The sequence below is a fragment of the Euprymna scolopes genome, chromosome 4 (assembly GCF_053919585.1).
Source record: "Euprymna scolopes isolate OS-2025 chromosome 4, ASM5391958v1, whole genome shotgun sequence".
Classification (NCBI taxonomy): domain Eukaryota; kingdom Metazoa; phylum Mollusca; class Cephalopoda; order Sepiida; family Sepiolidae; genus Euprymna; species Euprymna scolopes.
Genome location: NC_136485.1, coordinates 168,353,942 through 168,380,338, shown reverse-complemented (window position 1 = coordinate 168,380,338; position 26,397 = coordinate 168,353,942). Strand labels below are relative to the sequence as shown.

Genomic DNA, 26,397 nt, shown 5'->3' with positions numbered 1-26,397 from the left:
TCATACATTATTTTAAGACGGGGGAGGGGGGAATGACACACGGAAGACGGACAGTGCTGAAATAATAACATTTAGAAAGTCATTCTTAATATGGGGAGGGGAAGGTATTTTTAAACTATTCTGTACTTTCACCTAACAATTTATTTCTCTATTTTTGTTTAGTATTAGTTTACATTAAGTATCCGTTTTTCAATCCAATTTCTTGATTAGTCTATTGTAAAACAACTGTTGCCTAATCACTAACTGCACTTTGAAATATTTATTTTTTTGAGTAGCATGAATTTTGAATAAGGTGCTTCTACAGTGCAGTACCTATATTAAAAAAATGTAAACAATTTATAATGAAATCATGTATTTTGAAAAACTGCTGAGTCATTTTCCAAAAGTGACGTCAAGTGTTTATGATGGCGGGAGGGGAGGGAGGACAAGCACGATTATGTAGCTTTTAAAAGCACTGGAGGCCGTTAGGGATTACCAGACCTTCATTTTTAGGTGAGGTCGGGATGTGGTGAATTAGTACCTGTTCATTCTCCCAAGCATTACCACCATTTTTTGTTTATAAGAGGAGGCCAATAGATGATTTCGCTGAAATTGTGCATCAGAACAGATACTAAACTTTGATCTTAACCAAAAGGCCAAGTAAGCATAATATAGTTTTCTACCACGCATTACCTCCTCCTTTAAAAAAATACAAAATAATCGACACAGCATATATTTTAAGAGGGGGGAGGGAAATATGGAGTAAGTCACAGAAATGGCTGAAGCAGTTTATGATCTCAAAATTACTTTATTTCATGTATATTTATAAGAGACAGGGAGGATATGAAGTCTGTCCCAGAAATGGTTGAGGCACTTTATGATCTCAAATTTCCTTTATTTCATATCTATTTTTAAGAGGGGGGTGATATGGAGTCAATCCCGGAAATGGCTAAAGCAGTTTACGATCTCAAAGTTTCTTTATTTTTTAACTATTTTTTAAGAGAGATGGGATGATATGCAATCAATCTCGGAAATGGTTGTCGAATTTTACGATCTCATATTTACTTTTTTTTTTTTCTTTTTTTTTTTATTACATTTTCACCCCAAACAAGGCAAATTGCCACTTTGGTGTAGGGGGCTACTATCAGGGGCAACAACTACTGGGGTACTATGTAGGGATGTGGGCAGCAAGATGTCGGTTCACGTTACACTTGAACTTCTGCATGTCAGTACTGTTGGGGAAGCAGGGACCTGGAATGGAATTCCAGAATCTAGCATTTCTGGGGAAGAAACTATGGGAGTAAAAAGATCTTTTACATCTAGGGATCTCTACAGTGTGGGGGTGGGATTTAGCAGCCTGTCGGGTTTGTCGAGGGTGCTCACGTCGTGGGGGCACAAGTGATTGCAGCTCGTCAGAGCATTCACCACTAAAATACTTGTAGAAAAGGCAGAGGGATGCAACATTTCGTCGATGGGACAGAGGCTGAAGCTTAGATGCCAGTTCAGGGCCTATCAGGTTTGCGACTCTTTTGAACCTTGTCAAGGAGCGAGAGACTAGTAGCCGATGCACCAGCCCAGATGTGGCAGCAATACTCCATACATGGGCGAATGGTGGCCTTATAGAGGTACAGGATACTTTTGGGTGTTAGTAGTTTTCTAGCACGGTAGAGAGAGCCCACCTTTCTTGCAGCGGCCCTGGCAATGCCTTCAATGTAATTGTTCCAACTCGTGTTTCCCGTGAACGTTAGGCCAAAGAGTTTGAAAGATGGACTCTCAGATAAAGAGTCGTTGGCCATTGCTATGGGTGGTAGAGAGGGTCTCTTGTAATTATTGAATGAAACTAGTTTAGTCTTGGCAGCATTGAACGCAACCAACCACTTTTGTCCCCATTCCACTACAGATTGGAGGTCTTCCTCTAGTGTTTCTGCCATTTCTTTAGAAATGTGTTCATTCGTCTTCCTGTCATGCCTGCCATAGAGTGTAGTGTCATCAGCATATATACCCATCTCAGAGGCAATTTTGTCGGGGAGGTCATTTATGAATATCAGGAACAATAGAGGTCCAAGGATAGAACCCTGGGGCACTCCCGCATTTATATCATATTGTTTAGATGTACGACCGTCGAGGACAACCTGGATTTTTCTCTTATCTAAGAAGGATTTAATTATGTTAAGTATTCTACCAGTGATACCGTATGATCTGATTTTCCTAAGGAGACCCTCATGCCATACCCTGTCGAAAGCCTTAGATATATCTAGAGCTACCGCTTTGCCCTCCCCCGCTTTGTCAATTGAATGGTATATACGTTCAGAGATCACAGTTAGGATGTCTGCTGTGGAACGGGCTTGTCTAAATCCATATTGTTTGTCAGCCAGTAGTTTAGCATCTGTAAGATGATGGACTAGAGCATGGTTAATTATGGTCTCAAATATTTTGGCAAAAAGTGGGAGGAGGATCATTGGGCGATAATTTGATGGGTCTGTCCTTTTGCCAGAATTCTTGAATACTGGTACAACAGAAGCAGTTTTCCAACAGCTCGGAAAGCAAGCTTCATTAAGGCATTTGTTGTAGAGTTTGGAGAGAACTGGAGCTACTTCGGCTGAGCACTTTTTTAATAGCACAGCTGGGATAAGATCGGGTCCACATGCTTTTGAAGTGTCAAGGTTTTTTATGATAGCATGCACCTGAGCAGGGGTGGTTTTCAGATCGTCTAGCGTGGCGTCTGTCCGCATAGGAAAGTCAGGTAGGGGGTGGTTGGAAGAGTCCAGTGTGGAGTTGGAGGCAAACCGACTGGTAAGCATGTTAGCCTTGTCGGTTGCTGAGGAGACAACCTCGTGATTTCATATATATTTTTTAATACGGTGACATAAAGAATACGGACTATGCTGAAATAACATTATTTAGAAAGCCATTCTAAATATGGGAAGGGTTTTTTTTTTTGTTTTTTTAACTATTCTGTACTTTCACCTAACAATTTAATAAATAAAAAACTGACCTATGGAATACAGACTTTGCTGAAATAATGTTATAATTTAGAAAGGCATCCTTAATATAGGGAGAGGAGGGTATTTTTGTAAAGTATCCTTTCACCTAACAATTTATTAAATAAGAAACTGACACACGGAATATAGACTGTGTTGAAATAATAATCTTATTTTTTAGAAAGCCATTCTTAATATAGAGAGGGTATGTTTTTTTAACAATGTTAATGTTTAGAAAGTCATTCTTAATATGGGGAGATGAAAGTATTTTTTAAAACTATTCTCTATTTTCACTTAACAATTTATTAAATAAGAAGCCAACATATGGAATACGGACCATGATGAAATAATATTTACATATTTATTTGGAAAATCTGCTGAGTCTTATTCTAGAAATTATATAATTTTGCTTAAAATTATAGTGTTGGTGGTAGTTGTGGTGGAAAAAGAAACAGTAATGGTGAATTTTTCTGTTGAAGCAAGCGTTACCTAATCACTAACCAAGACAATGTATTTATTTGGAAATTCTAATGATTCATCTTCTAACACTGAATGAATTTTTTAAATTATAATGACCTTGGTTTAAAGAGAAATTAGTACATATATGTTGTACAATACCTATCCAGAGTATGTTAAATTGTTTCATAGATAAATTTACATGACCCGTCAGGGGGTAAGAAATCACATGTCCAAGGGAAGTTAAAATTGTTTCATACATAATTTGTATAACTGAAGTCCTAGATTAGGTAAAATATTCTTTTGCTTGAGATAGCAAATGATATATAAACATAAAAAAATTCCTCTCTCCTACAAATAACAGATATGTTCAAAGCTAACTTCATTTTTCTCGTTTTATACAATCCTGAGTAACGCCAGGTGGGCCTGCTAGTTAAAAATAAAACACTTATACTTCTAGTTATAAAATGTAACTATTTAGGGTCTATCGATTAATCGGTTGATTATTAACTTTTCTCTTTCCTATTAAATTTAAATAATTTCATCACTACCAAGTCACTCATCAGATAGCTTCGACACATTATCATAGTAACTGCCAATTTAACATTTGTCAAGTGTTTGGCTACTATTATGGCTTTTTGTCTTAAAAGTACAGAATACAAATTCTCATTCTTAAATGAATATAATTAAACAATTAGATAAAAGTGAAATTACAAACCAACTACAAAGTACAAATTGTAATTCTTTAAGTGAATAACTATAAGCTGAAGTTCTGCACTTGCTGCTGCTCTATTTCCTCTTCTATTCTTGCTGTCTGCCTCATCTGCTCTTAATCTCCTCAGTATTTAAAGTTGAATACTTTTAACTTGTAATGTAGAAAGATTAGACTTTCTCTATTCTCATGACACAGCCTGTTTCACATCGGTTCATACATATTACCACCTGTATTAAAGAACCTATCACTCTCCAAGATGAAGGTGGTGTGCTTGAATATTTTGTAACCAGTTTACTCAACAGTGGTAAGGTCTCCTGTGTCTACTTCCACCACTGAAATTGATTATCAACTTTTGCGAGTAGTTGTAAAACTACGTAATGGTCAAGTTTCCATTGATTCATTGAATTGTTCAACAATGGTAAGGATTCCACCAAAGCCAGAAATATCAAAATTAGATTGAACAGCTTTTGAAAGAAATAATCTCAAAGCTAAAATTGTAGGTATTACCATCGATATGGTTGAAGTTCTGTAACTTGCTTATTTGGTGATTTTTTTAAATGGATTCAGTAACTGGACAATTTTTCGAACAAGTACCCAATGGTAAGTTGTTAAGGTAAGAATTTTATAACATTGCAAATTCTCGTATGAAAAAAAATGAATGAATCTTTTATTAAAAAATTCCGGTTTGTGCAAATCATTCTGCTTCACATATTTGCCATGAAAAAGTCCTTTCTAATTAATGTTTACCGGATAAAAAAATTTCTGTTATTCTGAAAAACAGCCAAGTTCATTTGCTTATTTTAAAACTAGTAAACATTAATCAGAAGGAACTTTTTCTGGGTATTCAACATAAAGCAGGACGGTCTGCACAAACCAGAAATGAATCATTTGTAAACAATCATAGCATTAACTTAAAAATAAAATAAAGATGTTAAAACAAAACAAAAAACAATAGTATTTATGCAGAGAACTTTTTGGAAATTCATTTCTTAACATACAGAGAAAAGAGTGTTTTTCTAACTAGTCTGTACTTTCACCTAACAATTTAATGAACAATGCAAAACAAGTGATTTGTGCTACAAGCATGGAAGAAGGACAACTGAAGTTTTTTCTCAATGTGTTTGACTGGGAAGGGAGTTGAGGGAACAACCTCAAATGGACGAATGTGATAAGTGACAAGCGAAAAATTCAACAGAATCGCAAAGAAATACCAATTGTATAAAGAACTATTATTAATAACATGCAGTTCTTACTTTTATTAAAATTAAATTGATATTGAACAGTAACACATACGTTTACTTAATTACATCCCCATGATAAACAAAGTGAAAAATACTACATAAAATTAATACATTTTCTTGAGGATACTATTTTAGAAATACATGATGTAAAGAGCTGACATTTATATAACATTCTACAATATGTATTGATTAGGCTTGCAAAATTCCAGATCTTTTAATAGTTTTTGTGATATATTATTTTGAAATTAGTATATGTTTATGGAATTGTTTAAAAAAAAAAAAAAGGCATAATCATCATAATGTATAAAATTATATTGAATATTCATATTTACTGTCATTTTATACAGTTTTATTTGATGATATTTTAAAAATTGTCCATCAGGTGCAATTTTACTATTATAAATGATGCAATGTTCACTTTTCACACCTTAAAAATGAAGGCCGAAATTGAATTTAAATAATTTTACTTCCTGTCTTTTTATATTAGGAGTGATGAAAACATTTTTGTGACATTTTTACTCGTTACTTTTTTGTCAGTCGCTTTCAAAGTTGCCATGTTGTCATTTACACGTGTTTGTTCGTGCTTCTCCAACCTCAGCAACGTAAGTGTATACTGCTGATCAGTGAAAAGTAGATGTAGAATCCAATTCTAAATATGTTTTTTATGCCATCTTTTAAAAATAATATTTGAATTATGGGTTTAGGAAAGTAGACATACACAAGTTTTTATTATTGATGAAAATCTTGTTTCAACTGATAACCTGAATTGTTCAACAATTGTAAAAAAGATTCCACTAAAGTCAGAAATACTAGAATTAGATTGGATAGCTTTCGACAAAAATGACATCAGAGCTAAATTTGTACGCATTATCATTGATATGGTTGATGTTCTGTTACTTGCTTCTTTGGCGATTTCTTTAAATGGACTCAATAACTGGATATTTTTTTTAAACAAGTTCCTATTGGTAAGTTGTTAAAGTAGGAATCTTATCAACAGTACACATTACAAGAGCTTTTCATTGTTCTTAATTTATTTTCAGCATATGTTGAATTCCACCATGTGGTCACATCTTGAATGAGCTTGTTTTTTTCAAATTAAGCTGATCCTGTATTTCAGTTAATTTACCAATTACTAATAGAAACCGATTAAAGTGAGAAACTTTATTTCTGTTATGTATGTAATGGTTGTTTTCACAGCCTGAGTTACAATGCATGATATTCGTATTCCCTGACACCAGCAACCATATTTGTACCTGAGTCCTGCAAGACTAAGAAAACTTTATTGAAGATTTTATACTCATCCAGGACATTGCGTTATTCTTCACTTATTATTGCAACTGTGTGTGCACCAGGGAATGGAACCACATCTACTAGTAATCTCTCACTCTTAGACAGGGTTCAAAAAGAGAATCTCCAATCTAATAAGTCCTCTCTCCCACAGAAGAGACGTTGCGAGCCTGTCCTTGTTTTATCGTTATTTCCATGGCAGATGCTCGTCTGAACTCCAATCTCTGGTCCCCCCTCGCCAATCTTTCACGAAAAACACCCGTCTAGCTGAATCCACTGTGACAAATTTCCCCCACTCTATATCTGTGCCTAAATCAAAACGCAGATTCCATGAACAAAGCTTCTTTCTTAGCACTGCACGCCTGTGGAACTCTGTTCCGTCTGCCTGCTTCCCTCCGGACTACAACTTGGATGTCTTCAAGTCCAATGTTAACAAATTCCTAATGAACCGCCCCCTTAAGTAAACATTTCAGCAAATCTCCTCACTAACGTAATGTACTTGCAATAACCCTTATCCCTGAGTGGCTTCCGGGCCTTGATAAGTGGTGATCACTGTGTAAAAAAAAAAAAAAAAAAAAGTCCTATACTACCAAACAAGGTCCAACCCTCATCTCATAGCTGAAATGTTGCCTCCTTGTGTCTGTTTTACAAGCACTTTAATGGAATGTCTTCTGACAAATTCATTGCACTTGTACCCCCCTCAACATACATACACCCTACTAAGCTGATAAGCAGCAAAATCCAACCCCTTCAATGTAGAGGCCTCTAGATGCTGGAAAGCCTTCTGCTCTTATATTTTCTTCCCTTGGACGACTAGACTTTATAATTCCCCTCTTATTTCCTTGGCTGTACTAACATGCAGAAGTTTAAATATAACGTGAATAAACATCTGGTTCATCTCTCCAGAACACATGGTTCCAAACAGTAACATCCAATTGGCAATACGCTTTGTTTGGGATGAAAAAGAGGAAAAAAAAATTATAATTACGCAAACAACTAATTAAATTTTGTCAGAAAACTGAATGGAATGAAATATTGTTACTCGTGAATTTGCACATTCCACATATGTGGGAAAGGACAAGAGCAGGTAACGCTGCTAGTATGATATGCAAGAAAAAGTTGACATGTTTTAATTGTGAAGCACTTGTACAGCAATTTGATTTATAAACACAGCAGGCAATTTGACCCAGGGTTATCATAGAAAATGCTAAAGGTCAACAACATTAATTTACAAGTGAGTATTTCATAGCAAGACACTTGGCAACTTAAAACGATGTTTTTCGTAACTGCGTTATTAACACTAAAATGTTTATTCTGTTTACATTCTCAGATACAACAAAACAGTGTTTTATGTGTGAACATGTAAAGATTTTTTATGCGAGATAAATATAATTAATTCCACAATCAGACAATGCCGCAGCCCACGCAAACTATGAAAGCCACACACCAGAAATCCCAGACTCAAATTTCGTTCTCTTTTAAGCTCATCAGAAGAACATATCCAAACTCGGGATTTGAAACCAGATCATTTGTATGCTCTGCAACCTGAGGCAGCACGCCACGTATAATAAAGTCTATTACTGAACACAGATTAAGCAAACTGCAGTTAAAAATCCAAGTTTGGAACATACCTACTTCTTAATAAAAGGTGTAGTCATTCAGCTACTAAGAACCGAGGCCAACGTCTCAAAAGTCAGATTTTACATATACTAGGACAATGTCATCCATCAAACTAAACAAGAAAATTAATCTTAGATTTTTGATGATATTTTGAGATATAATTATTTCCACAATCAGACAATGCAGTAGACTACACAAACCATGAAAGTCTCTTTGGGATCATCAGTAGAGCACATCCTAACTCGGGATTCAAAACTTGCATACGAAACCCGATTAAATTTCTGTGTGAAACTACCAGTAATGGAGGATATTTAATCCAACATCTATGTTGATTAAAGGATAAAACTTACTGCCAAAACAGTAGCAGAAACTTGCTATGAAGCAAGCGAACAACAGAAGATGTGTTTGAAAGAAACAGCTTACCTTATAAGTTTGTATATAATGATGTTTATCAGCTGTTTTCACTTGTGAAGTAATCCATTTCAAATAAAGTTAATGTCGGTTGTCAAGAGAGAAAATGTGCCTTTCTAGGGCCTTTGTTGTAAGGAGTGTATTCCAAGTGATACGTTTCTTTCTCGCTCTTCCACACGCCTCAATGTGCCAACTGGTTTCAAAATGTCTGCCACAAAGCAATGCACCACTACACTGCAAAGCAATGTATCCAAAAATAAATAAATAAAATCTTCCCTAACTCCTCCAAGCGACCTGCTTTATGGAGCCCAGCACACCTTATCTGCATGCGTGTAGCACGATTTTGTGAGAGCGTCTGAGACTCTGTGTGTTAAAACTTCACAGAAGCTATCTTGGATCTCTTTTCATCCCAAACTGTAGGAAAGACAGACACAAGGGCGTTTGAAAGGCGGGCTTTCCCCCCCCACACACACACTCCCTGCTGATCTCATGATCACAGAGATGGCAGGGAGGTGGGGATCGCCTCCACCAGGTGCTTCTCTGAAGGGGGACGGTTCATGCTTCGTCTTCGCGTATGCTCTCATCTGTAGTCTGATGGTTGAGGAACACCGCATCTCCTGGGAGGCTACTGACATCTGAGTAACTGCTTGATGCGGCTGGTGTGAACCAGAGCAATGGTCCACTGGCTTCAGACCCAGAGGCTCCTGTCATCCAGTGGCGGTTGCAACTGTGTCACTGGTTGCAGGTTCTTAATGTGATGGGGATCACCGTCAACCAGGACGGACTACTGACTCACCACGTCAGTCACTCGAACCTGCTTCTGTCGATGCACTGGCTTCCCGGTGGTTTTACTCAAACAGGATCCTCTTTGGCATACGACCCCCGCTCTTCCTCATTGCTCTATCGGAGTAGATTCTCTTTTCCTAGTGATGTTGTACCAGTACACGGCTTCTGAGATGGAGCACTACTTCCTGGTCGCAATTCTTTAAACATTGCGATGGCTTCTCTTAGCAATACCACTGCCAGATGGCACATAAGCACATTGCAGTCGCAGCTGCACTCCCCTAGGATCTGCCTGACCCGACGACTGCAGAAGGCTAGGTTATTTTTTGTCAGCACCTCTTCAGGCGTGCATATTGAACAGATGACAACTGGAAAATAATGTAGGAGTCCTGATGTCCGAGTGGTCTCCAGACTGCAAAATGTGTAGAAAAAATGATTACTACTATTATGGGTGATATCCATGCCTACCCTCTGCCACATGCCACTCACTCCTAACTGTCCCCTCTTCCACTGTATCGGAACCGGGTCAATTGATTAGCATGCCTCGCAACTTTTCACCGCTCTCTTAACATCTGTCTTTCCTACTTCTAAAAAATATATGGTCTGCTTGATCCCAGGGTGGCCATACTGCCGATGAATCTCCATGATACGGTCTGCATCCACATCACACATGATGGCTGCACTCAGAACCTCTCTGGGTATCAGTCAGCAGCCAACATCGAGGTATTTGTATCAGTGGATTTGTTCTGTTGATCGCAGACCTGATCAACGCTACGGTCAGGTTGTATACTTTGATGATCTTGACCAGGGTGGCAAGCTGCCTTTATGTAACCATCTCGCTCGCTGCCCGTGTGGTCAGCCATGCTTTTCCAGACAATGCATCAGTTATCTACTGATGAGTGTACACAGAGTCCGTGATAATATGAAGTATACTTGTATAGAATGGTGTTTATCATTTTTTTTCTCGAGTATTTCATTGCACTTCTTAGTTTATTCACTCATAAACTTGTATATAATCATGGTTTTTTTTTTTGGGGGGGGGGGGTATTTCATAGCATCTTACAGATAATACCGGGTCATCAGGAGAGAACACGAATACTATGTTGATTAAATATACCAGTTGAAGTGACAGGTTTTCATTCTAATGACTCATAAAAAATAACATACATTTTTCTAGCACCAATTTTAAATAAATTTAGTTATATCAAATGAAGTTAAATATATATATTTTTAATTCCGCTGTTTAGCAGAAGTCTTGTCAATTCTTGCCAACATATACGGAGGAAAAGTTCCATTTGATTAATACTCAAATAACTCCAGTTTAATTTTTAAAAAAAAAACTCTTTATTTTAAAACTATTTTTGTAAACTTTAAAAATATATTTTCAGTTTTGAATTCTTTTTTTAATATCTTAAAATAAAAAGATTTTTCACATCTTAAAACTATTTTTCATGTAAACTTTAAAATAAATGTTCAATTGAAGACTAAAAAATGCATTTATTATAAGATATTAAAAATATTTAAAAGCGAAAACTTCTAAAATATATTTTTATTATTATTTCGAAAGAAAAAAAAAAAATTTTCAAAGTATAGACTGAAAATATTTTATTCTAACATTTTATCAAAAATAAAATCATTCTGAAAAAGTATTTCAAGGTAAAGACTATTTTTGTAAAGTTTTAAAATTAAACTGGAATTATGTATAAACATTAACCGGAACGGGACTTTTCCTCATTATACACCGGCATGATTCCGAAAGACTTAAAAGTAAAAAAAAACAGTTTTAACAGTAAATTCTCTTGTTGTGATGCAAATTGTTTTATAATCCGTGGAAATAATTTGATTACATTCAACGTTGTGCCAATATTTTGAAAACTGACAGCCATTGGTATTTATTAGTATAAAATGTTCATTTCGAATGGCATATGCTTCATTATAAGCCAATGATATAACATATTTGTTGAACTTATATGTAAAAGAAATCAATTTCTCACGGTCACAGAATAGAGAACAGAATGTGTTTTAATAACGAATAAAGGATTTTTTTTCATTTTTTTTTTTTTTTTCAAAAACTTCTCTGCAATTTTGTTAGATTTAATATATTGGGGAAAATTTTTGATAGCGGTTTCAGCTAGACGGGTTTTCCTTCTCTATCTGTGACTAAATTTAAATGCAGATTCCATGAACAAGTCTTTTCTAGAACTGCCTGCCTGTGGAATTTTGTTCCACTGGCCTGCTTTACAGTTGACCACAATATGGTCATCTTAAAGTCCAATGTAAACAAGTTATTATCAAGCCGGCCCCTAAATAAAATAAAATTATACCCAATTTCCACAACTAATGATTACTAAGATGTTGTCCTAGAGACCACCATACACTCGTTACTCATTAACCCTTATCCTCAAGTGGCCGTCAGGCCTTTATAAGTGATGACTGTTAAAAAAAAAAAAAAAAAAAAAAAAAAAATTCCTTCAGTAGTACAGGTTCTGTTTTAATTATAGGGAACTGGAGTTGCAAAAGTTATAGTTGTAATAATAGGCTCAGAATTTGATTAGGAATGTGCTATCGGAATTCAAATGTGTTTTGACGCAAGTTGTCAATTAATTTGAAAAACAGACGGTTAAGTCAAAGAATGCAGGAAAACAATTTTGATAGATGTTACGAGCAGAATCGAAAACATGAGTTAGGATTGTCAGAAAGTTGTGAGGATTTCCTGTACACTCACTTCACTGATCGAGTTAATTGTTAATGCATATCTTTCACAATAGCACGTATCTGACCACATTTTTTTTTTTTTTAAGAACCAAAACAAAAAAAAAAAAAAAAAAAAAAAAAAAAACAGTACCATTGCACACATACAAAATTTGCTGACTACCCACCTCTATTATCGAAAAGTTAAAATCTAACTTATGACATCTTGCATCAACAAGTTACTCCTAAAATCAGGTACAATGGTATTAATAAATCATGATTACACTATACCACTGTCCTTTATTAGTTAAACTACCTTCTTGTGGCAAGTCTCCACAAGAATACAATTCAGAAGAGATGGCTGCAACATAGACATGGAAGCAATGGTTGCTCAGTGGTTAATGGCACAGACTGACAATCTGGTTATGTCAAGTTCAAACCCAGTTCATTCCACAAAAACACTTTCATGTACAGGGGTTGGCAACCTTCACATGGTGTCTCCCATAAGTACTCTATATCCTTCTAGAAAGAATTCTTAATAGAAACATATCAAGGAAATAAATGCCAACAAAATCAACAACAATGACGATAAGTTAAAAAAAAAAAAGAAAAAAAAAAACATGTAAAAACACAAATCAAATATTGAAAAATTTACAAGTCTATGAACAATACAATCTCTCAACACATCTTGGAATATAAAGCCTGATATTCACATCTTGGTACTTCTGCATTTACGTGACGTTAGCTAGGTAAATCCTGGCAGTTTTCGTAAACCACCAAAATATGCTAAGCACTGATCAAATTTTAAAACGCTAGAGAAAAAAAAATAAAAAATAAACATTTATCATATAGTTTCAATGAAGAAAAATGGAAATACAATAAATAAAAAACATAACATCAATCTAGCATAAGTTTCATGAATAATTTTCTTTTTTAATAAAAACATTTTATAAGAAAAGTTTTTTGTAAACATCTTTTTTTTCTATATATTATTTAATTGGAATTCATTATTGAGAGGAGTATTATTTATTAATTTTTATTGCGGAATATTATCCTCATCTAAGAAAAATGAGGATAATCGTTCACAATAAATAAATCTATTTTTTGTATGAAGAATGTTTTTGTAGAGTGGTTTGTATTAACGTTTGAACTGTGAAGACAAAAGCAGAAGAAACCATTAGAACCTAACAGATTCTTCTTAGACAAGAAAAATAAAATGCAGGTTGTCCTTGATAATCATACGTCCATACAGCATGATATAAATGCGGGTGTGCCTCAAGGGTCGATCCTTATATTCATAAACAACCTCTCTAATAAAATTGTCTTGGAGATGGGTATATTTGCTAATGACACTACACTATAAAAGACACGGAGAAAAAGCGAATGTGCATATATCCAAAGCAATGGCAAAAACCTTAAATAACCTTATTATAGTCTGTAGTAGAATGAAGACAAATGCATGGTAACATTTAATGCTACTAAGGATGAACTTATTTCCTTAAATAATTACAAGAAATCTTCTCAACCACCGATTATCAGGACTAATAATATACTACCCGAGAGCTCTTTATTCCAACTGCCTGGCTTAACATTCACAAGCAAGAAGACTTGATACAAATATAATGATGACATTGCCAAGGTTGTTGCAAAGAAGTGGGCTCTCTCTACCATGCTAGAAAATAACTCACACCTAACAGTATTCTAGATCTTTACAAAACCATCATTCACTCATGCATGGAGAATGGTTGGTACATCTGCCACTGGTCTCTCTCTTCCTCTTAGACAATGTTAAAAACAATAAAATAGGTCATGTACTATCAACCAAACCCTTGTTTAATCAAATGCTGCATTTCTGTGCTTGCTTTACAAGTATTTTAATGGAATGTGCTCTGATGAACTCATAGTACTTGTACCTCCTCGATCTAAATACCTTTGACTAACCCAACAAGCAGCAAAATCCCACCCCTTTTACTGTAGAGATCCCTAGATGCCGGAAAGTCTTCTAATCTAATAGTTTCTTCCCTTAGACTGCTAGACTTTGGAATTCCCTCCCAGTCTCTTGTTTCCTTGACTGTGCAGACCTGTAGAAATTTAAATGCAATGTAAACAGAGATCTCGCTACTCAACTCCCGATACATGTTCCCAAATAGAAGCCCATTATGTCCAAGTAGCAATATGTCTTGTTTGGAGTAAAAAAGAAAAAAACATGCAAGCTAATTCTTTTTTATATGAGGCATCTTTAATAAGTTTACAGACTTTTTTCGTACGAACACTTTTATTGATAGTACAAACATGAAACTAGTTACCTATGAAATGATCTCCTCCAGCTGCAATGCCCTTGTTGTACCGTTTCAACAACTTCTGGAAGGCCCAGTGGAAGTCCTCTTGTATGAGCATGTCAATGACTCATCACAGCCTTTTTCATCTCAATTGTCTCATAACGACAGCCTCTAAGGTTTTCCTTGAGCTAAGGTTTTCCTTAAAGTTGACGGAAAGTCACAGGGAGCAAGGTCTGGACAATAGGGAGGATGAGGAATCGTCTTGATGTCCATCTTGGTCATGACAATGTCTTTCTTTCTGATCTTCTGAGCACTCTTGGGACAAACTTCACGCAAATCTTCCATATCTTCAGTTCCTCACGAATAATTGTGTGTACAGTTCCCACACTGACATCAAACTGTGCACTTATTGTCTATAGATACACAATGGTCCTTATACATGAAATTATTTGGCGAATCAACTCTGGTGTTCAGACTTTCTTACTCCTCTCATCATCCCTCACAGACTCCCTGCCTTCCTTGAATCTATTATACCGCTCAAAACTGATGCTCAATTCATGCAAGATGGTCCAAAAGCAGTCTGAAGCATTCCATACGTTTCTGAGGCATTTTTACCAAGTTTAAAACAGAATTTTATTCCATATCGTTCTACGAAAGTGTTCTCACGTCCAGATTGCATTTATGAAATTCACCAGCTGTGACACTCAGGCTTTTAGTAGATTGTATTCCAATTCCTGCTATAGCTGTTTATTTGAACCTGAAATCATAAAAATTGTTCAGTCATCTCATAAGATGTATAGCAATAACATACTGAATTTTCAAGAGTCTACGACAATTTTAAATGCTTGTACAAAACATCTGGAAACTTATTGAAGGCACATTGTAATAGTTCTGTGTCTGATATTAAACAATGTTTTTGGAGTAATATAAAGTCACTTACTGACCATTACTGCATTACTTCCTGATCCACTAATTCGGAATGGTAGTAGAATTTGTAGAGTTCTGAATATGATATGAAAATACATTCGATGCATTCTAAGAATATTAACAGCCTGAAGTCAAAGACATTTTTTCCTGTCGTAAAATAACAACCACACTCAAATTCAATCAACCATTTAGGATTTGGTCCAATTATGAAACTGCCAGTGTTGTGTTCACACCTTAAATGTCCAAGAAACTTTTTGTTATATCCTTACTTTAAATAAGAATGCAGCAGAAACACGGGGTTATGGGTGAAAGACAAAAGGGAATACATTTGACATAAGAGTTACTCAACATCTTTTTTTATTCTCTTCCCGTCTTTTTTCCTTCTCTCTCAGTCACGTGAGAGGGCATAGTTCATTTCATCTATGAAGGGATGTTAGGTTATTCCATTACATCACTTTTTATGAAAATAATGATGGAGCAGAGACTGAAGTAGTGACTCTGGTAAATAATAAAAAACAAAAAAAAAACTGTGCATTTGTCTTCTTGCAAATGACTACTGGACAAAACATTATGGACGTTTAAGATCTGTTGAGTGTGTATATCTACCATCACAAAAGCAGAAGTCTACAAACTATTTATTTACAAAATACATGCACCAATAAAACAAACGACTTGCATACTTGCAGATTATAATCATCTTAGAAATTATGATACTGTCAGCATTATGTCCACACCTTAAATGTTCAAGAAACTCGATACCTTCAAGTAATAAAATAATTATTTTTAATATATATAAAAAAAAAAAATTTACTGACTGAAATTGTTCAGTTGAAAGTGGGGGTCTTAAACATACAGCCCACGGGCTACATAGAGTTTGTGAACTGTCTTTCTACAATCATGCTTCAACCAGTTGACCCTCTGAATTTTATGCTCTCAGGTTTAATTCGATCCTCAATGCTAATACCATGACGATGTTATTTACTTTGAGTTCGTTGCATCACTCCAATAGGTAAGAGCCATCGTATTCTATTGTAACGTGTCAGCGTCACAAGAACAAACATAAATAAATCCGAGTCAGCATTTTTTCTTTTTTAACATCAGCATTTATTACCGTTACTCTCCCGTCTCGACATCACCTTAAAAGTCTCTCGCTTCTACTATAGTACACGCCAACCCTAGACAGCCATTTTTCAGACGTCCATCTTTTTTGACCACACTCTTTCTCCTCCCTTCATTTTACACGTCTGTCTTCTTTGGCGTTGACTTTTTTCTCCCCAACCACGTGGTGTTATTTTCTTTTTGCACCAACTCACACACGCTTCCTAATTTGCATAAGCATTCAAACACTGCTCCTGCTGCTAATACAATCACTTGCCACCCATCCCGACTGTCAATTTAATGTGCTGTATTCAAGTTGTCTCCCCCACATCACTTTTACTATAACCCTTAGGAAAAGTATTAACCCATCTCCCTTCCCCCATTTATGAGTAGTAGGGTAGACGAAAATTCAAGTCTTGATAGATCAATTAACCTTGTAAACATGTGAAATGCAACCTGTTTTGTGCTAATGTATGTAATGTATGTGGATGGCAGTGCATTAAACTTCTTTAACAGATCTTTCCGTTTGGTTTATTATATTTTTTCATGTTTTTAACATTTTTAGTCATCTTTCGAGTTTTGGTACAATTCTCTAAAATAAAATAATACAAAACTAGTGGGACCTGTGGAAATACCACAGTGGACTCTTTCATATGTAATATATTGATGTTGGTATTCTGTGGATGTTCAGCATAAATGAAAACGCCCTGATATTATTGTAGCTCTTGTGTTAAAACTGCAAAAGTATTTATCTAAGCTAGTAGGGATGCCTGGCGTAGCCAGGTCAGAAAATATGCTTAAATATGACATTTTCATTTATGCAGATTTCTTATATATTATTATAGAGTCAATTTTCTATTGATTCTTATGTTATAAAGTTTTGATTTCAAAAATAAAAAAAATATGTCCATATGATTTGGGTGCATCAGCTTCAATCGAAACCAAAGCTTATGAAGAAAAAAAAAATGTCAAACGTCGTTAATTTATTACCCACACAGCATCTGCCGTATAGCGTAATGATGAGAAGCCTTGACTGCCATTTGGGCGATCGGGTTTCGATCCTGGCTTGAGACAGTTGCCTGTCTAGCTGTGAAACAGCAAAACAGTACTGCATGTGGATGACATATATATAACTTGAGTTCCTTCAGCTTTAATCGAAACTGAAACCAAAATTTATGAATAATTCTTGATAAAATTATTTATTACAATAAATAGAAGGTCAGTCACTCGGAAGAAAAAGATGCAAGTGTGATACACAAAATAACACAATGCTATTGTATTAATACATATAGATAAGACAACATTAATGAATGTAAACTTGTGCCATATTAGTTTCTCTACAAAATTTAAAATAAACTTTAAAATTAAAAGCAAGAAACTCAAAATTTGAAACTAAATGTAACTTGCACATAGCTAAAACATTTAAAAACTGCACTGATGTTTTCTGTTTAGCATGGCTTCATTCAATTCATTTTTTTTTTTTTTTTTTAGAATATTCTTATTTTAAGTTATACTGCTTTTTCTTATTATTTTGAAGCTCATTGTACCATAGCTAAAAAAACTGACAATTATTTTTACAAAAAAAAAAAAAAATGTGCATTAAAAGGTCATATGGTTAACTTTATACGAAATTTGAACTTGCAATTGATTTTGTGGTTTCATTTAGCTATGATCACCCCTTCCTCCATAAAAGAATTAGAATAAAGATTCAAACTTTATAAGTCTTTCATGAAATTTCTCATCACTGTTTTAAGTGCGAAAAATGAATAATAGAAAATTGTATTTCAACAGTCAACGACTTAACAGAATGATCAACTCATTTTGGAAATAGTGGCATAATTTAACGCTATGTGGAATAATGATGATGATCACCATTATAGAATGAATGGCTTCCTCAGAAACAACGGTGCATGTTCAGAATTCAAACTAATTAAAAAAACAAAGAAATATTTATGATGCACGTATCCAATCAAGGAATAAGAATGCCATTTCAAAAATCATGTAAATTCATCAAATAAATTGTTTTTTTACCTAAGAAAATCACATTTTATGAGGAAGTGAGAACGATGTGTCTCACTCCGACATATTTAAAATTCATCACTGGTTACTTCCTATTAACCTCTTCAAAAATAGTGATTTTAATCAGCCTTGTAATAGCTACAATTTAAATAAATAAAAGTAAAAATAAAAAATTGATAAATAAAAAAAAGATTTTCTATACATAAAAAAAGAAAAACTACTTGATCAATTCACATGATTTTTTAAATGACATTTTGGTCTTGTTTGTTTTTTTAATTTTCTCCCTTTGAAGATTGTAACGCTGGGTATGGGGCAGCCAAACCAGCTGCCAACATTGCCCTGCTTTTTATTGAAACCAACCAAGAGCTCTTTTTAGTACCCTCGCTGTTCCCTTAAGTGCAATTGTCTGGATCTCTTTTGCACTTGGTTCACCAGGAATATTATTAGTTAGGTAGGACTTCAGATTCTTCTTCATAAGCCCCGTGGCACCTATAATAACTGGTATGATTAATCTTTCTAAGATTCCAGTTTCTTTTCCTATCATACATGAGACCTTGTTGTGTGTTATTTTTAATTAGGTTGAATTCTGGACTTGTACCGAAACAAATATTCAATAAAAAATAAAAAGCTTAAACCAAAACAAAAACCAAGATATGAAAAAAAGAAATAATAAAAACCGAACCGATACAAAACTAAAATTGTCACAACTACTACATACAACCATTACATATGCATACACACATATCGCCTCTATTCAGTTTCTGGAGACAATGTAAGGATAGCTGTGAGTGTAATTATGAAACAAGGGTTGCATAATCCCAATGGTACCCCTACTGAATCAGCACTGCTTGAGTCTAGTGGGAAGGAAAAGTTTAGGATGACTGGAAACACTGCCGAGATAAGCGGAGAACACATACAGAATCTAATATTTCCAAATGGTTACTCATTTTAGTACTGGTGAGGTTTAACGTTGCTTAACTTCAGTTATTTAACACACGCACACACACATGCACATAATGAGGAGAGTGTGCACTTTTCAAAATATCTAAGTAGAACATGAAACAAACAAAAAAAAATTAACAAGTTTTGAATATGAAAATAATATGCAGTTTCCTCAATTCTGCTTCAGTTGTGGCGCCACCAATTTATTGGGAAGAAATCATCAGAAAGTCATTTATTGCGAAATACCAAGAGGCAAGTGCATAAATATCAAGTCAATTTAAAGAAATCCAAGAGAAACTGTGCAACCGTCACAAAGAGTAAGAGGGATGAGGCGAAAGATGTAGCGAGTTGGCACGTTACGCAAGAATTGCATTGTTGCAGGATGGAAAGATAAAAACGGGTCAGGTCGACGGGAGGAAGAGGAGGAAAGTCTCTTCGAGCAATTAATCTTAAAAGTTGAATTGTGTTAAGTAAATGCGGTCAATTGATGGACAACCAAAAAGATGTGAATGTCAAAGTGTCGTCTTTACTCACTGTGTGTGTGTGTGTGTGTGTGTGTGTGTGTGTGTGTGTGTGTGTGTGTGAAAGAGCTTCCTATCACATCAGTCACGTGTGGTCTTTGCACTAGTAAGGAAACCGTTTGCAGAGATTCTGACCGATTATATTATACATGTGGGAGTACAAAAAAAAAAAAAAAAACATTTCTACAAAAATGAAACATATGCCCTGATTGATGGCTAATATGAAACGATGGAGAGGAGAGGCAAAAAATGCAATTAGATTAAAGTGTAAATTTTTGATAAATGATAAAACATTTAGTTTAATAGAGAAAGTGAAGAAGAGAAGTAAAGAGGAGAGACAGAGGAAAAAGAGGGGGGCGGGAAGATTGGGGAAAGAGAAGGATACGAGAGACTTTTAGCAATGTAAAATTTATTCAGTTGTGGCATGTTGGTGAATGTATTGAAACCTCACAAAAAAATGAAGTCACAAACAAGCATTAAACAACTGATTTGCCCCATGAAGTTTCAATTCGCTAAAGTTGATCCTTGTAACTTGCATAAAACTGGGCAATAGTAATTGTCTGTATTTTTGAGATGAGGTGTTTTCATTGATTGAGATTGTCGGAGTGACTTCCTCATCTTGGTTGTTATTGTCACAACGTTTCGACCGTTTTGCCCTCTGGCCTTCGTCAGGTGTTTTGTATCGAACTGGGGAACCGTTTGTTAGGAGGCTCGAACCCAACCCTTTATTATTATTACGGGGGTACTGTGTTCGGACTCCAGCTAGGCTTTGGGACATAGTTGCTGATTCTCTGTTTTGAATGTTACTTTTTCACTGCCTTCATTCAGGATAGAACTCTGCACCTTTGGGTAACTGTAAACTCTGATACAACGTCTAGGACCACTCGGCCATATGTCACTAGGACAATTCTTAGTTGGTTTTTGTTAATGTTAAACCTATGTTGTTATTCAAGGTTTTCTCTCTCTATCAAAGGTGTCCAAATTGCATTCAGCTCTATGCTTGGTTTGCTCAGTAGGTTGTTATGTCCGAGCATGTGAGCTGTTTCTTTAAGTTTTCTCACTTTCCAGTGGGTCTCTCTGTTTATTATTTTTACTTCATCCCATAGGGGGCGATGGTCCCCCCTCTCCATCCAGACATGGTTGGCTATACCCGATTTTTCCGTCTCCCCTTTAGTTACCGCTTTTCGGTGTTCTTCCACCCTTACTTTAAGGGGGCGGCATGAGACGTTGTATCAAAGTTTACAGTTACCCAAAGGTGCAGAGTTCAATCCTGAATGAAGGCAGTGAAAAAGTAACATTCAAAACAGAGAACCAGCAACTATGTCCCAAAGCCTAGCTGGAGTCCGAACACAGTACCCCCGTAATAATAATAAAGGGTTGGGTTCGAGCCTCCGAACAAACGGTTCCCCAGTTCGATACAAAACACCTGACGAAGGCCGGAGGACGAAACGTTGTGACAATAACAACCAAGGAAGTCAGTCCGACAATCTCAGTGCATTGCATGTTCTTCTGACTTTACCCTGATCACGGCTGATGTTCCCACCTTTGTCAGTTTGTATACAGTATCAAAATCTATCAGCATTTAAAATTTAAACTCTGTAGATGCTCAGCTGATAAAGTTACAGTGTGGTCGTCTTCCGGTTCAGAATTTTTGAGATGAGAATTGATTATTCAAACTACTGTTTTAATCTTAAATATTATTTGCAAAAGGTTTTCGTCAATGTAACCTCCAATGTTCTTCAGAGGTATTTTGTTGAACTTGGGAATCTGCACAGAATTCCTAACGGAAGTCTTTAATTAATCCACAGAGTAGCATGTTCTCATTCCATCAGCCATGACTGGTTAGAAGTCTTTAGTAATTTGCAATTGAATTTTGGGTTGCCTACACCGAGGATTGAACCTTCAACATTCAGAAGAGTGTTCCTTTTACAATTGAAATCTACTAAGTACTCTATCCACTACACTACGGGTCCTTGCTGATTCCCAAGTTCAACAAGATGCATTTGAAAAAGGTTGGAAGTTACATTGACTGAAACGTTGTGCAAATAACGCTCAAAATGAGAACCGTAGTCTGAAGAATCCAAGTACAAATTATCATCTTTGTTCTCAAGTCTGGCTTCTTGGTCATGAAACTTCAACCATTTTTTTTTTTTTGGAAAGTTTTTATGCTTCAAGTTCTTTACATCTTCAAATATTTATTGATGGTTTTTGGTTTGGTTGTTTTGTTGAGGAAAATTGTTTTTGCTTTTAATTTTGCAGAACATGGTTTTGTAAATGGAAAAGAAAAAACAATAAGATTAATGAGAAAGTTATGGCTGTTACAATCTTTGTCATGAAACCTCAACCTGGTAAAACATTAATGAGCTTAGTGTTGTTTTTTTTTGTTTTTGTTTTTTTTAATGTTTCCACACCTTCTGTATATGCGTATTCGTATAAACTTTTTTTTTTTTTTTTTAGATATTGTTGAAGAACTGATTTCATTTTTAACTTGTAATATTAAACTTTTCGGTCGATGTAATAAATGCTTTTGTTCATGTCTGGACAGGTCAAACTATCAAGTTTGATTAATTTAATTTTTTGTCATATTCTTTACCTACAGACATTTACATTATAGAATTTGTTGCAAATTTGCATTAAAATAAGAATGGACATTTTTAAGACACATCCGTTCAATTTGCATATTTAACAATGAAAACACTTTTTCAAAAGTTAACGGGCAGACGGTGCCTCTGCTATAGATTTATGGACACATCCAATAATGTTAAACTTCTTACTGATGTGATTCAATCTGTATTTTTACTAATTAAATTGTTGTTTCAAACTTCAGCATGAACGACAGACAAAGCCACTTATTAAAATGTGTGGACATTAGTAAAAAAAAATTTTTAAATACTTTTTTCATTAGTGGGATTAATGTTGCAACGTTTTTTTTTTTTTGTCAAGATTCAACTTAAGTAGGAAATGTGACATTTCAGTCCATTTGGTTATTTACTATTTATACAATAAAACAGTTTCTTCAGTTTCATCATCAGTAATCTTTCGAGTGGCTTTTGGTAAATAGTAGTTTTTGTTTTTTTTGGGGGTTTTTTTTTTTTTACACAGTGATCACCACTTATCAAGGCCCGGAAGCCACTCAGGGATAAGGGTTATTGCAAGTACATTACGTTAGTGCGAAGATTTGATGAAGTGTTTACTTAAGGGGGTGGTTCATTAGGAATTTGTTAACATTGGACTTGAAGACATCCAAGTTGTAGTCCAGTGGGAAGCAGGCAGACAGAACAGAGTTGCACAGGCATGCAGTTCTAAGAAAGAAGCTTTGTTCATGGAATCCACGTTTTGATTTAGGCACAGATATAGAGTGGGGGAAATTTTTCACAGTGGATTCAGCTAGACGGGTGTTTTTCGTGAAAGATTGGCGAGGGGGGACCAGAGATTGGAGTTCAGACGAGCACCTGCCATGGAAATAACAATAAAACAAGGATAGGCTCGCAACGTCTCTTCTGTGGGAGAGAGGTTGCAGGGTAGAGAAAAGGGCATCCCCCACTAAGCCATGTAGTCTATTTTGTACTCTGTCAAGGCAGGATAGGCTGTTTTTAGCAGCTCCTGCCCAGATATGGCAACAGTATTCCATCCTTGGACGTACTTGGCTTTTATATAGATAGAGAATTGCATCAGTAGTGATGGGACGATTCCAATATTTCTCCCCGCCCCCAATTCTGATACAATTACTGATTCCATACTAAATTCCCAATTCCGATTCTTTATATTTCTCTAAATATTTAACTATGGAATCGTTATTTTCCCCCGATCAATGTAAAAATGCATGTTAAATGTGCAGATATTTTATCAAGTGTAAAAATACACTCGTGGGGATGATATATATTTAGTTTGCCTTCTAGTTTAAAATCAGTAAATATTTTATTTTATTGTCAATATTAACAGGGGAAGGTGTTGCTTTGAAGAAAATCAAATAAAACAAAGACGAAAGAATCGATTTTAACATCGGAAAATCAGCACAATTTTTTCCGATTCCGATACCCGTAAAAAATTCTGATTTTTCCGATTCTGATTAATCATCCTAACACTAGTGAATAGTGGACCATTAATATGAAAATGAGTTTTTTGTTTCTGAATTTTTAATATGATGATTGATAATATTTTGGATTATTCTGATCTCGTGATGAGAATAGTAGTTCGAATAATCCAAATATATGAACTTTTATCCTGCCTTTTCCCAATCAATTATAATATGGAAAAAAATTTAAATTTGAAGCACAAAATTTAATTTTCTGATGTTTATTTGCAGATATTGTCGTTGATAACAATCAGATTATTTTATCACGACATTTTTGAATCAATTGATATTGATAACAATATTCGGCTGATAATATTCATAGTTATAATCAGATTTTATGCAGCAACTATTTTAATCTGTTTTCAATAACAGTTTTGAATGTAATAATTTTTATCAATATTATTTCTTCACAAATTCTATATTATACCCCCCTCCCTCAACACCCATCTTTCCACGTAATTTTTTACGTTTTAGAAATAGACTTGTTTTGTCAGAGTTTTCAAAACATACTCCAAGGTTCCACAACTGATAGAATTAATTTTATACAACAGTTTTGTGACTGCTTACTGCTGGCAATGGAAGAGCAGCGCTATCAACAGGCACACGGATAATTTGGTATAAATTACTGATGAAGATTTGAAACCACAACAAATATAAAAATATGAAAGAGTAACTTAAAAGAAATTTTTTACGAATTTTAGAAATTCAACTTTGTATTTGGATTATGACCTAAGTTAACGGACAATGGGCAATTAAAACTAATTATGCTTTCAGATTGGATATAAACAAATCATATTCACAACCATATCAACTCAGAATTAACACAAAGAATAAGCTTGATGTGATTATGATGCAAAGCGATGTTTAAATAAATAGAAAGAGAGTCATAAGAAAAAGAGTAGCGAGAGATGGACGGATAGAGCAGGAGGGAAGATGAGGAGTTTACAATAAATCCTGGTCTACAAACAGTAAGTCTGCTTGCCATTTATAAACAAAGTTTTTGCAGAAAGTTAAGCAATAATCTAATCCTGTATCTGCATGTCACAGATAAAACAAACAGACTATAAAAATGAGAGAGTACATTAGAGAAGACGATCATGTTAGAGACTTGGGTGATGTCACAGACATAATGAGAAGTCACGTGTGGCAGAAAAATGAGGAATAAAAGTATTTTCTTAAATCCGGAACCAGGAGTTGAAGCTTTGTCCTTTTTTCCTATTCTTTGTCTCCTTTGTGATGGAATCTGCAAAATGTGGATCCTGGGTGTCCATATGTTAACGCGTGTGTAATACATGCATACTACATTACAATAATACAAATATGAATAATCAATCCTCATCCCCAAAATTCAGAAACATAAAATACATGTTTTTCTTATTCTTATAGTGTCTTGCATATATTAACTAAAACAACATTCATGTGGGACACACAAAAAAAAAAAAAAGAAAAGCAATAACACTAGCAATTCAATAAAGTAAACAATTTCTCATATTCCGTCAACACATATATCAAGATCGCACCCAACGGTACAAAAATAACAACTTCGGAATCCATTTCTAAATATGTCATTTAAGTTTAACAGACAAATTAAAAAACAAACTGCAAAGTGTTCATTTAATATTTTTACTTCAAATGTCATTGGTCTAAAACATTAAAATTTGAAGGGAGTGTGCAGTTTAAGCAACACTAGCTTCCTTGGCTCATAACCCGTGTCCCATGCTGAAATGTTGCATCCCTGTGCCTGTTTTGAAAGTATTTTAATGGAATGTGCTCTGACGAACTCCAAGCACTTGTACCCCCTTCAACGTAAATACCTCTGACTGACTCAACAAGCAGCAAAATCCCACCTCTACACAGAGATCTTTAGAATGCCTTTTACTCTAATAGTTTCTTCCCCTCCAACTGCTAAACTTTGAAATGCCCTTCCAGTTCCTTGCTTCCCTGACTGTATTGACTTGCAGAAGTTCAAGTGTAATGTGAACAGACATCTTGCTGCTCAACTCCCTACATAGTATCCCTGTAGATTTGGTCCTAAATAGTCCAAGTGGCACTGTGTTTTGTTTCTGGTGAAAAAAATAGTAAAAAAAAAAAAAAAAAAAAAGAAAATCTTAAAGGATGAAACATGAAAACGTGTAAGTGTACATCAAATAATCCACACAAATAAATGTTGACAAAAACTAAAATCGTAGAAATTATTCGCATGAAATTTTGATAAGCTTGTTTAGTTGTTTGCACAATGAATGTTTTGATGAAAGGCAAATGAGACCAGAAGTGGTGGAAAGAGGGAAACAGAAAAGTAAAAGCATTCACATAACACCAAGAAAATGATATGAAATAATACAATAAATAAAGAATAGAAAAAAAAATTAGTA

At 35.0% G+C, this 26,397-nt stretch overlaps 1 protein-coding gene across 8 annotated transcripts in view; it reads right to left on the bottom strand.

The window, feature by feature from the left end:
- Window positions 1-26,397, bottom strand: part of LOC145270111 (chloride channel protein 2-like) — a 328,843-nt gene that overhangs the window by 282,361 nt on the left and 20,085 nt on the right. The window contains exon 1 of one of the 8 annotated variants that reach the window (XM_080125732.1): window positions 14,471-15,200. The exons of the other annotated variants lie outside the window; for them this stretch is intronic. The gene's annotated coding sequence lies outside the window, so the exon portion shown is untranslated. Of the gene's footprint in view, window positions 1-14,470; window positions 15,201-26,397 lie in introns of those variants that run through there. 8 annotated transcript variants of the gene reach the window in all.